At 39.7% G+C, this 12,291-nt stretch overlaps 1 protein-coding gene across 4 annotated transcripts in view; it reads left to right on the top strand.

The window, feature by feature from the left end:
* adamts17 (ADAM metallopeptidase with thrombospondin type 1 motif, 17) overlaps nt 1–12,291 on the top strand; it is a 108,667-nt gene that overhangs the window by 20,014 nt on the left and 76,362 nt on the right. The window lies entirely within an intron of this gene.

The raw sequence follows: 12,291 nt of genomic DNA on the forward strand, positions 1-12,291 counted from the left end.
AAAAGTGGAGAGTTTTCCAACAGACTATTCTTCAGCTGACTCTCCAGTATAGTTTCAGAGTTGTTTTGACTACATTGTCTGCAAATAATTTCTGTTATGATTGATGTGGTACTTTATGCCTGCACTATACTGGTTTTAATGACACAGTCTGAAACTTAATTTAGTACAGTATTTGTATGCCATGAATAACGTTTGCTAGAGAAAAGAAAGCTGTAACATTCCTTGTCCTGCTTCACATACTTTGGAGGAGAGCAAACGGCAACAAACAAGGAAACTAGTTTCGCTGTTTGTCTGTATAAAGACAATGTAAGACCCTAATGTGCCTGGTGGACAACACTGTGTCCAACTCTGCTTGGTGGGTGTGAGCGTGAACTGTGAGCGAGAAGGCCATTCCTGCAAAAGACCATTTTTGGCTCGAGGAGAAATGACAAATCACTGTCATACTTCTCTACCAAGCAGAAAGACATGAGCTGCTGTGTCTTATCTGTTGGGTGTTATCATTCTATTAGCTTCCAGACAATTAGAACCCCCTGCAGACATCCCCCCCGGTGCAAAGTCATCAACCAGAGAAGCTTGACCCTGAGAACTGAACTGCACCCCCAAAGTTACATAACACCACCCAAGCTGAAGACCACCAGCACTTTTGAAAACCTGTATAAATATTTTTTTTCCATATGCTCATAACTAGGTCATACACAATCACTGAAACCTCCTTTTTAGAAGGAAAGAAAAAAAACCTGCAGAGCTGTGAGTGTCGGTCTCTTGCTCCTCTGTTTGTTTTCAGCCATCGTACAAAAGCTGAGCAGGGTTTTTCATTTGTTTTTATGACACACATTCAAATACCTTCACATTATACACTGCCATTCTGCTGTAGGGGAAGTGTTCTGTGGATGTTGAATGAAATATCATACATCATCATTCAACCATCCTTCATTGACATAGTTTTTAATGAAGTAAATCATAGCAAAGTTAAACTAGCCCTCACTCTGCCGGTGAACCTTGTGGAACCTCTTCAAGAAAATCTTGACATTTCCATTGGCATGCCCAAGAAACACAGAGTTAATAAGAGGATTGTTCTTATTGTTCTGTATGTATGCATGTCAATCAATCAATCAAATTTTATTTGCATAGCACATATTCACAAATGTATAGACCTGTTTTTTTTGTCCAGGCAGACATTTATGTCTGCCTGGACTCTCTGTTCCATTCCTGTAGTTTCTTTCTCCAACTCCACCTCATGTCCAGAGGAATGCACAACATCTCTCTCTCTCTCTCTCTCTCTCTCTCTCTCTCTCTCTCTCTCTCTCTCTCTCTCTCTCTCTCTCTCTCTCTCTCTCTCTCTCTCTCTCTCTATATATATACACACAATTTTTGTGTAAAAATGATTTATCACTGACAGTGTGGCAGAAAGGCCATTATTTCGACATGAAACTCAAACTTTTGCCTGGTTTGTTCAGTCAAGTTGAATCTAATTCCTTCCACTCTCAGCAGGTCTGCCATATTATGTGTAGTTTTTTATCACACGGGCATTCATATTAAAAAAAAAGAAGTGGTTACTGTCGGACGGATTTGTGCTGAAAAGCAACAATCACTTCATGTTTGAGAGCTAGACCAAAAACTGCATGTGTGATTGATCTCCCCTAGTTTAATTTTATATGCTACTACTATTCATTACTTTAGCCTCCATCCATTCTTCCTTTCAGTGGTTATGTTGAGCTTTTAATTATTTCCACTGTAATCACTAGACATTTAAGCAAGGGTCAAGTGACCAGCAGTGTTGACAAAGATGGGATATCAAGGTAAAGTTTGTAATGTGTTGAATCCTTTGAATTCTTACTGTATGTTTGCTTTCATTATTGAATTTGCCATAAAATATGGTCAGGAGTGTTACAATTATGAACAATCTTTTTTAACTTATTACACACAAATCAATTGTACTGTTCTTTTCCATACTGAATACATCTTTCAAACATTCACAGTGTAGGCTGGAGAAAATGTATGAAGCTCTTGGATAATGACAGAAACAAAAGCTACCTGGAGTCAGTAGTTATTAAGTAAGAGCTACTTTGATTCAGAAAACATTTGGGTTAGCTGTTCACAAGAAGCATCTACTGATACACTTCATGCCACAACAATTTATGCAATTTTTTTAATTGCATAAAGCTGGACAAGATTAAACAGTATCCACTAAGATTTAAGATATTCATCAGTCCACAGTTAAATGGCTATAAATGGAGATGATTTAGTTCTGTGGCTACTAAGTGGAGGTCTGGCCAAAAGATTTCTAGTGCACATTGTAGAATGATCAGTGAGGCAAGAAATAACCCTAATGTAATGGCTAAATGCTTAAAGGTGTCACTGGAGCTGGCTAAAATCTCGGATCATGAATTTAATATGCAAATCATGGTGAATTGTTGCATGGAACCTTGTTCCCATGGCAGAGCATCATGGAAGACATAGATCTCTCGGTTTGGTCAAGTGGCCAGCTCTAGGAGGAGTCCTGTTTTTTCCAAACCTCTTCTATTTAAAATGATGGATGCAACTGTGGCTCTTGGAAATGTTAAAAGCAGCAGAAAGTTTTTGTAGCCTTTCTCAGATCTGTACAATCCTGTCCCTGAGCCCTGCAAGCAGCACTTTCAACCGCAGGGCTTGGCTTGATAGGCACTTTTCAGCTGTGAGACCTTGTATAGACTCAAACCTTTTCCAATCAGTTGAATTTACCACAGGTAGATGCTTATCAAGGTGTAGAAACGTGATCAAGAAATGTCTGTCTTTCTTGTCTGTCTGTATGTGGCTTGCAGATCTCGAAAACCGTTTGTCGTTTTCACACTTGGTATGTGTATTGTTAACAACCCAAGGAAGTGCAGTGTCAAATGTGGTGAGATTTGGGATATGCACTACATTCAGTTTTTATAAACTTTGAATAAACAGGCCCCCTCAGTTTAGATTTGTGTAGTTTTACAATCATATCTGTGGTTAGATGATCAAGTGAATAATCTGTCTATGCTCAAGTCCAATATGTTATAGTGACCAAAAAGAAACCCAGAATAGAGATCATTGATGTCTGTGGAAAGAAGGTGAAAGAAGGGTCCAACAGGATATAGGCTGGACTGATTGGGAATTGGGATCTGAATGATTGGTGAATGGGAATGGAGATGACTTGTGAAAGAAAGGGTAACAGAATGGGTTTGATGGTGATGACCCAAGTGAAAGCAGGGTTACAACTGTGGAGATGCACTGGTGGAGTAAGCTGTTGAAAACAGGTTACAGGTATGCATGACAATGTATGTATGGATTTAAACATGTTAGCAAAACCTGCATTGCACAGTGATAACAGTGATACTGTGTGAGGCATGGGGTTTGATCTGCACTGTAAGAGCATGTGAAGTATACTTTCAATCATTTGCCTATTAACTAAATTAGCCAATATCTTTTGTTTTTCTGAGAAGATTAAAGATGTTACTTTAAATCTGTTAGCAGTGTGTGTTTGCAGCAAGATGTGTGGTCATTAAATGTTTTTTGGTTTCTTCTTCACAAATGTATCAGTTGTGTAAAGGAGTAGACTCCATCTTTCACTTGCTGCTCTTGACGACTGATCTAAGAGAATTTATAATTATAATTCTTATTGGAGTGGCCTGTGCTGTCCTGTCTGCAGTATGTTGGAATTCCTGCTTCATGAGTGGAATCTGAGACAGTGGGAAAAGCCCAAAGGAAGTTAAAGCAGTATCGAAGCCCAAGCATCTGCTTCCCTCATGCTGAAGACCTTGTCAAAAGCACCTTACCTCCACTCCCTGTACTCCTCGGCAGATACTCTTACACTGAGTGGGACGGATGACAAGGGTTTCCCCCCCTGTTTCTTCCGAAAAAAGCCTGCAAAAGGAAATTGACCTTGTTGTAGTTTATAACCTACCATTTATAGAATTTAAGTTAAAACACAACCAAAAGAGAAATTAAATGATGAAAGATTTGATGGTTATATACTCCACCTGTATAGTTGTGTTTATTAAACTTATGATTAGTCAAACCTGAAAGGTGACCAAATGAAAAGTACTGCATTTCACCATCTGCATGTGAACAAATCAAATAGGCTGTTGGAGGCAGAAATGGATGGACACACTCAGTATATTAGATTCACACAAGCAATCTCAGCCAGCACATCACATCTGCTGTAGTAATCTGGTTACTGTGAGTTCATATAAAAGCATCAAAAGCAGTCAGATTTCTAATCTTATTGTGGAACCATGGCTTGCTTATGCTCAAAGATTATAACTGCATATTATTGATGCTGTACACGATTCTGCTTCTGGTACTACTTTTTTGAAGACATCTGTCATAGACGATGTACCACTGGTAAAAACATGTGCTTTTAGGTCAAGTGGATTTAATTACCACTGAGCCTGGTTGTCACACAGCAAGACAATAATTAGGTGCTCTGCATCATTGGGGTCATCAGTGTAATGAAGGTGTTGTGCAATAGTAGGTAGACTTGATGTTGGCTAATTATTAATAATCATAAAATATGATTATTAAAAACAATAAAAAATATTTATTAAAAATAATAAAAATATTAATTAAAAACGATAAAGTTATCAATTAAGAATAATGAAATTATTAATGAAAAACAATAAAATGATCAATTAAGAATAATAAGATCTGTAATTATAATTTATAAAAGACGGTGCACCACCCTGGCGTACAAAGTCACGGGGGATGACGTCGTATTACTGAATTCAAGATGGCGGTCTAACCGCGTGGTGTTGTGTTACTGAATTCAAGATGGCGATCTAACCACGTGATTTGACGTAGGATCGAATTCAAGATGGCGGTATAAACTCGTGGTTTGACCAACAGGAAATGGAGAACAAAGGGATGCTTTGGTCTATCTCGTGGTTCAAAGCGCCGAATGGCGTTGAGATGCGATCGCACTATCTAAGTCCCCGAACGGGTATAACACGTGAATTATGTGGATGCAGGTCGGAACGTGTGTGCAGGCGGGTTTAGGAGAAAAGAGAGAGAGAGAGAGAGAAAAGGAAACATGCAAAGAATGATCAGAGGAGATCTCAAACACCGCCAGAGACAACTTTGTGGGGACTCTACCACTCGGTACCCAAGCGGACAAACTAAGATCCGTCCAGCTGTGTACCGATCTTTTAATGGGTTAAAATCTCTGCAAAATTGGTCTAACGGTAAACAGTGCCGCGATGTGGCCGGAAACGCAGATTTGTCACGACACGCTGGCACAAAACAAATGGACTCGGCGGTCCTACAGAAATATACACTCAAATAATAACACGCTAATGTTTACATGTCTGTTCTTCTATTAAACATTACCCAAATGCAGAAATTCTCATCACAAGAGTCATCAGATCCTTCCTGTATTCAGTGATTTTCTGCTTAATTTGTCTCTTGGTTCCCCCATGGAGCTTGGTGTTCATTTGAGCTGGCTTGTGTCTCACATGATATATTCACCCTGTAGATGTAGTACCATAACCCTTAACAGATTAGCTTTAGTTGCCTAAACTAAATCAGACCTGAACCACAAAGTCTTCAGAACAGAAAACACAAAGGCAATTATGAAAATCCTCCATTGTCATTTATGTTGGATTTATTTTTAACTTAATTCTAGCCACTCAAAGTTTGACTTTTTGGTTGCATTTATTCATGCATAGCTAGTTTAAGATATAAACAAACTTCCTGACTGTTGAAGTTTCCTGTTTTAGAGCTTAAAGGGATAATTAAAAAAAAGTTTGAACAAGAAGTCGCCGTTTACTTGAATTGTATTGGATTTGGCTGCAACATTGTTTACCCCTATATGTTGATGTTGTACCTTGTTAAAGCAATAGTTCACCCAAAATTGATAATTCATTCATTATCTACTCACCCCTATATGCGGATGGAAGGGTGGGTGAAGTGTTTGAGTCCACAAAACACTTCTGGAGTTTCAGGGGTAAACAGTGTAGCAGCTAAATCTAACACAACTGAAGATATCAGGGACTTATCTTCAGACTAAAAAAAACAACAGAAAAAACACATAACATGCCTCCATACTGCTAGTGTGGTGTCATCCAAGTGTTCGTAAGCCCCGACATTCATATTCGACTCGAAACAACGTCATTTACACCGTGTTTTAAAGGGCCCATATTGTGTAAAATACATTTTGTGGGCTTTACTATCTGTAATTACTTGAAGGGGGTCAATAGGGACCCTCAAAGTATGAAAACAGTCACTCCGCGGACTTTTTCACTCAGTTCATTCTAAGAAATATGTTATTGAAACGTCTCGTTTCTTACTTTGTCCCCCGTGTGAGTCATATAGGTTCGCACTCGTCACTCGGCCCCACCCAGCCAGTACCAGTCCAGCCTCCAAGAGGCAGGCGAAAACAGCCTGTTATGTCTGCAGCTCCAGAGAGAGGCAGAAGAGAGGACATGGAAATATACATTGCAGCAGTTTTTTTTACTTTAAACCACTGATATATCATTTTAGGGGAACCAATACCTCAAATTAAATCCCAGAGAGGTGTAAAATATGGGCCCCTTATGCCTAAATGTCCTCTGATATCTTCCATCGAGGTGCATTCCGAGACCGTCAGAAATGCCGCTAGCTTAGCTACTTCTGGTGGACTTTTAGGCTTAAAACACGGTGTCAGGGCTTCCGGTTCCGCCACTGAGAGGATGACAGCTTAATTTTTGAGCTCCCCGACGGTTTTGTTAAATAACCCCAAAAATCTGTAGTTTTATCAATCCCAGTGCAATTTTTCTTTGATAATGGAGAAAGGGGTTACTACTAGAAGTAGGACGACCACAAATGTGATGGAATATGATACTGAAGTGAGACAAGACGGCCGAAGCAGCTCCCCGGGCCCGTCCTCACCTGACGAGGAAAACTCCGAAGCTAGCCTGCGAAGCATTCTCAACGAAGTCCGGGACTTCAGAAGAGATAACAGGGTACAACTCACTGACATCAAACACGAATTAAAGAGAGCAAACGATAGACTGGACGAGGCAGAGGGGAGAATTGAAGAAACTGAGACCGTGCTTCAAGCAACATCAACGCTAATCAAGCGGCTAATGCAGCGTCAAGCTAACCTGGAAGCGAGGCTGATAGACCAAGAGGGGCGGGCACGCAGGGATAACTTAAGGATTTACGGTATACCCGAAGACAGAGAGGGCACCGACATGGCTGGTTTTCTGGATAACCTGCTGAAAGACGCGCTCGACCTGCCCCGTGACAGAGACCTCAGGATAGAACAGGCTCACCGAGCTCTGGCTCCAAAGCCGAGCGGACCGCAGCCAAAACCCAGATTGATAGTGGTCAAGTTCGGGAGCTACCGGATGAAGGAAGAGGTGCTCCGAAGAAAGTTCTGAAAGAAAAATGAATAAAGTTCCAGACACCGTACCCCGCAAGGATGCAGGTCTTCTACGAGAATGGCACCCGGCTATTCCAGGATGCTGCAGAAGCGACGAGGGACATGGCCTCACGAGGGTTTCCAGTCACGGTGGTGAAGTCCTCTGCTGCTCCGGACCAAGAGGAGACCCGGCTCCTGTCTAAATGGCAGGTGGCGGGGAGACGGCGTGACCGGAGTGGAGAGCAGGAACCCGGCGCAGCGGACGGTTCCACACAATCCAAAAACACCCAGCGCTCTCAATACAAGGATAAACTACAAGAATTCAGAAAGCGATCCCCTTCGACAAGAGACTGATGATTCTTCATAGAAATTCAGATAAGTAGTAACTGACTCGAGCGTTACTCATTCTGGTTACTTGCCCGGAAGACTGCCATGGCGTTTAAAACAGGCAATTACTCCTACAGTTTTATTTTCTGTCAAATTAAAGGAGTCGGGACTTGTTAATTGGCTTGTTATCCATGGTTTGATTTAGTTCAACTTTGTTTAGATCTGCGCTACCATGAAGCCACACTTTAGGGCCCCACCACTGACATGAAGTGGGTCTTTCCCTTATGGGGACTTTGACTTTAAAAAGTCCTTTAAGGCTCATTTGAATCGAGCCTCTACACTGGAAACAACTGTTATAAACCGTTTCGGTGATGTTCCGTTAAAAAACGTTTCCTCTTTTTGTTTGTATTGTGTTTGTTCCTTGGGAGAGATATTTTTAGTGTACAACTTTTGTGGCATCAGGGATATCAGTAGAGGTCTTTTTGTGCTAATCGAAGCTGGAAACTATGAATGAGAACGTTCTAAAAGTTATCTCATTTAATGTGAAAGGGATTTTAAACCCAGCAATGAGAAGTCAAATACTATCAAAAATGAAAAGGGAAAAGGCACATGTTGTGTTCTTACAAGAGACACACCTCAGCCCATCAGAACATGAAAAATTGAAGAGAATGGGGTTTTCAAGGGTATATTACTCATTCTATAAATCAGGCCGTAGGAGAGGGGTAGCAATTTGAATATCCCAAAAAGTATCATTTGAACATCTGTCAAAGGTAACAGACAAAGAAGGGAGATATATAATAGTCTCTGGAAAAATAGATGGCGTTTCATTGACATTATGTAACATTTATGCCCCCCCTGGAAGTGATTTTGTTTTCTACAGAAATATATTTGATTTAATGATAGGGGCACCGGGAATTGTCATAGGTGGTGGAGATTGGAACATCCGTCTTATGTTCATCAAAAAAGGTAACGACTACTCCATTGCATAGAAGTGTTTACGCTCTAATGGCAGAGTTGGCCATACTAGATCTATGGAGAGACTTTTACCCATCTGGCCGTGATTACACTTTCTACTCATGCCCCCATGATACGTACTCAAGGATAGACTATTTTTTTGTGTTGAAAAGAGATCGCCATAGAATGTATAGCTGTGATATTGGAAGTATAAATGTATCTGATCATGCACCTCTGTCCTGCACTGTACTTATAAGCCACAAAGTTGGAAAAACACTGTGGAGGTTAAATACAAGTACTCTAAACAACCCACAATTTAAGATCCAAATGAGAAAGGAAATAAAAACGTATCTTGAAGAAAATGATAACAGGGAGGTTGATTCAGCTATAGTATGGGATGCCTTAAAAACAGTCATCAGGGGGAGAATTATATCTTACTGTGCCCATGAAAAGAAAGAAAAACAATTAAGACTAATAAACCTTAATAAAGAATTAAAAGATCTTGAGACACAGCATAAGAGAGAACAAAAAACTAATGTGCTGATAAAAATAAAGAAAGTAAGAAACAAAATAAATATATTACACTCACAGGAAATTGAAAATTAAATGATATTTACAAAACAGAAATATTATGAGTCAGGCCCAAAATCAGCAAAACTTCTGGCGAGAAAACTGCAAAAACAGCAAGCAGACAGAACTATATACAAGATAAGGGACCCGGTTTCTAAATCTATAAACTATAAACAAGATGAAATACAAAGAGCGTTTAAAAAGTACTATAAATCTCTGTATACGCAACCACATCTAGAGAGCGAGCAACAAATTGGCAAATTCCTCAATTCACTCAATCTGCCTGTTCTATCAGAAGAACAAAATCAGATATTGACAGCAGCGGTAACTGAGAAAGAATTGAATAGCGCTATCTCTATTAAAGCTAATAAATCACCCGGTCCGGATGGCCTTCCTTCAGAGTGGTATAAGACATTTCGATTTGAGTTAGTGCCAAGCCTTCTTAGGGCCTGCAACACAACCTTAACAGACGCCAAAATGCCTCCATCTTGGAGTGAGGCAGTGATCTCCGTTATCCACAAAGAAGGAAAGGACAAACTGGAATGTGGATCTTATAGACCAATCTCGGTGTTGAACGTTGACTACAAATTATACACAACCATACTTGCTAAAAGACTGGAAAACATCCTTCCTCAACTACATAATGACCAAACTGGATTTATCTCACAAAGAGAAACCCACGATAACATCAGGCGATCGTTGCACATATTAAATCATATCCAACAGAACAATCTTGAAGCCTACCTAATCAGTTTGGATGCTGAGAAGGCCTTTGACTCAGTTAGCTGGCCTTTCTTATATAAAGTCCTTGAAAGATTTGGCATGCATAACAGTTTTATCAAGGGCATTCGTACGCTATATGCTAAACCATCGGCCTGGATAAAAATAAACGGGTATCTCTCAGATACCATTATATTGGAACGCGGATCAAGACAGGGGTGCCCAATTTCCCCATTACTTTTCGCACTTTATATAGAACCTCTCGCACAGTGGATATGACAGACGGAAAGTATTAAAGGCATCTGCATAAATGGAGAAGACCACAAGGTAGCATTGTACGCCGATGATATCCTGATCTATTTAAGTACCCCCTCAAACTCTTTTTCAGAATTAATGAACCTGCTAGAAACATTTGGTAGATATGCAGGATATAAACTAAATCTGCAAAAAACACAAATTTTGACTTTTAGCTCTACGCCTCCAAAAAATATCAGAGACAAATTTCATTTTAACTGGGACCAGAGTTCATTGAAATATTTAGGAATACACTTACCGAAAAATATCTCAACACTGGCAGTGATAAATTATGCCCCCCTCCTAACAAAAATTAAAGATGACATACACAGATGGAACTCTATTTCTTTCCTCAGTCTCAGCCATAGAATTGACTCTGTAAAAATTAACATTCTCCCACGATATCTCTTCCTATTTCAAGCACTTCCAGCAGAAATTCCCTCAATACAATTTTCCGAACTGAATAAAATGATTTCAAGATTTATCTGGCAAGGGAAAAAACCCAGGGTTAAGTTTAAAACTCTACAACTCCCAAAGGAGCAAGGAGGAATGGGTCTACCTAATTTTAAGGATTATTTCTACGCTGCCCAGACTAAACCCTTAATTAACATATGTACCCCAAATTTTTGTTCCAGATGGAAAGACATTGAACTCTCCATCATGGAGGATCCCTCAATTCATGCAGTATTGGCACATACAAATTTGGGAAAACTCATAGACAATGTGCAAAATCCATGGATCAAATTCCAATTAAAAATCTGGAATACAATTAAAGGAGAATATAAGCTAGATCATAAACTACAAATACTTCAGTGGTGTGCTTATGATCCTGGGTTCAAGCCAAATGAAATTGACTATAGATTTAAATTTTGGATTCGAAAAGGTATAACGACATTCTATTCCCTTACAGAAAAGGGGCAATTAAAGGACTTTGAACAAGGAAAAAATATTGTCTTGAAAAATCAGATTTTTATAGGTACCTCCAGATACGCAGTTATTTTGAGCATAACATTAGAAACAGAACAGACCTTGCTGACCCAATATTGAGAATATTTCTTGGTGCCCACCAAAATGATTCAAATAAAGGAGTTATTTCTAGATTCTACAAAGGCCTCATGACAAAAAAATCCCACACTGCTGAATGTGTTAGAGAAAAATGGGAAAGAGAAGGTGGCCTCTCAATATCAAATGAGGACTGGTTGGATGTATGTAAATTCCAGTGGGAATGCACCAACTCTAACGTGTGGCGGGAATTTGGGTGGAAGTGTGTTATTCGTTTCTTTATTACACCGAAGCAGAAAGCACGTTTTGCTGGAGGGGAGCCCACATGTTGGAGACAATGTGGGTCTCGGGAAGCAAATCACTGGCATATATTCTGGGATTGTCCAGTGATAAAACCTTTCTGGGCAGAGTTTCATAAAGCATTAAAAAGCATTCTTAATACTGACCTGCCCCTGCAATTTACTCATCGACCTCTATCCCATTCTCTCTCAAGTCACCCCCTAGCATGTTGTTGTTGTTTTTTTGTTTTTTGTTGTTGTTGTTTTTTTTTGGGGTTGTTTTTATTGACTTATTTGTTTTTTCTCTTTTGATCTGTGCTTATTGTCTGCATTTACACACTATACCTCTCCCAAAATGTACAAAGTTACCCAATTTTGAAAAAGATTGACAGCAGAAGAGAGAAAATTGCCCTTGGGCTGATGTATGTTTTTGAAAACAACTGTCAAAAAATAAAGAATATAAAAAAAAAAAACCACGGTGTAAATGACCTTGTTTCGAGTCGAATATGAATGTCGGGGCTTACGGACACTTGGATAACACCACACGAGCAGTATGGGGACATGTTATGGTTTTTTTCTGTTGTTTTTTTACGTCTAAAGATAAGTCCCTAATATCTTCAGTTGTATTGGATTCAGGTGCTACACTGTTTACCCCTGAAACTCCAGAAGTGTTTTGTGGACTCATACACCTCACCAACCCCTCCATCCGCATAGGGGTGAGTAGATAATGAGTGAATTATCATTTTTGGGTGAACTATTCCCTTAAGCCCTGTGAGAAAAATTGTCATTTGTGAAAATGGG

Source organism: Hippoglossus hippoglossus, chromosome 3, assembly GCF_009819705.1.
Source record: "Hippoglossus hippoglossus isolate fHipHip1 chromosome 3, fHipHip1.pri, whole genome shotgun sequence".
Taxonomy (NCBI): domain Eukaryota; kingdom Metazoa; phylum Chordata; class Actinopteri; order Pleuronectiformes; family Pleuronectidae; genus Hippoglossus; species Hippoglossus hippoglossus.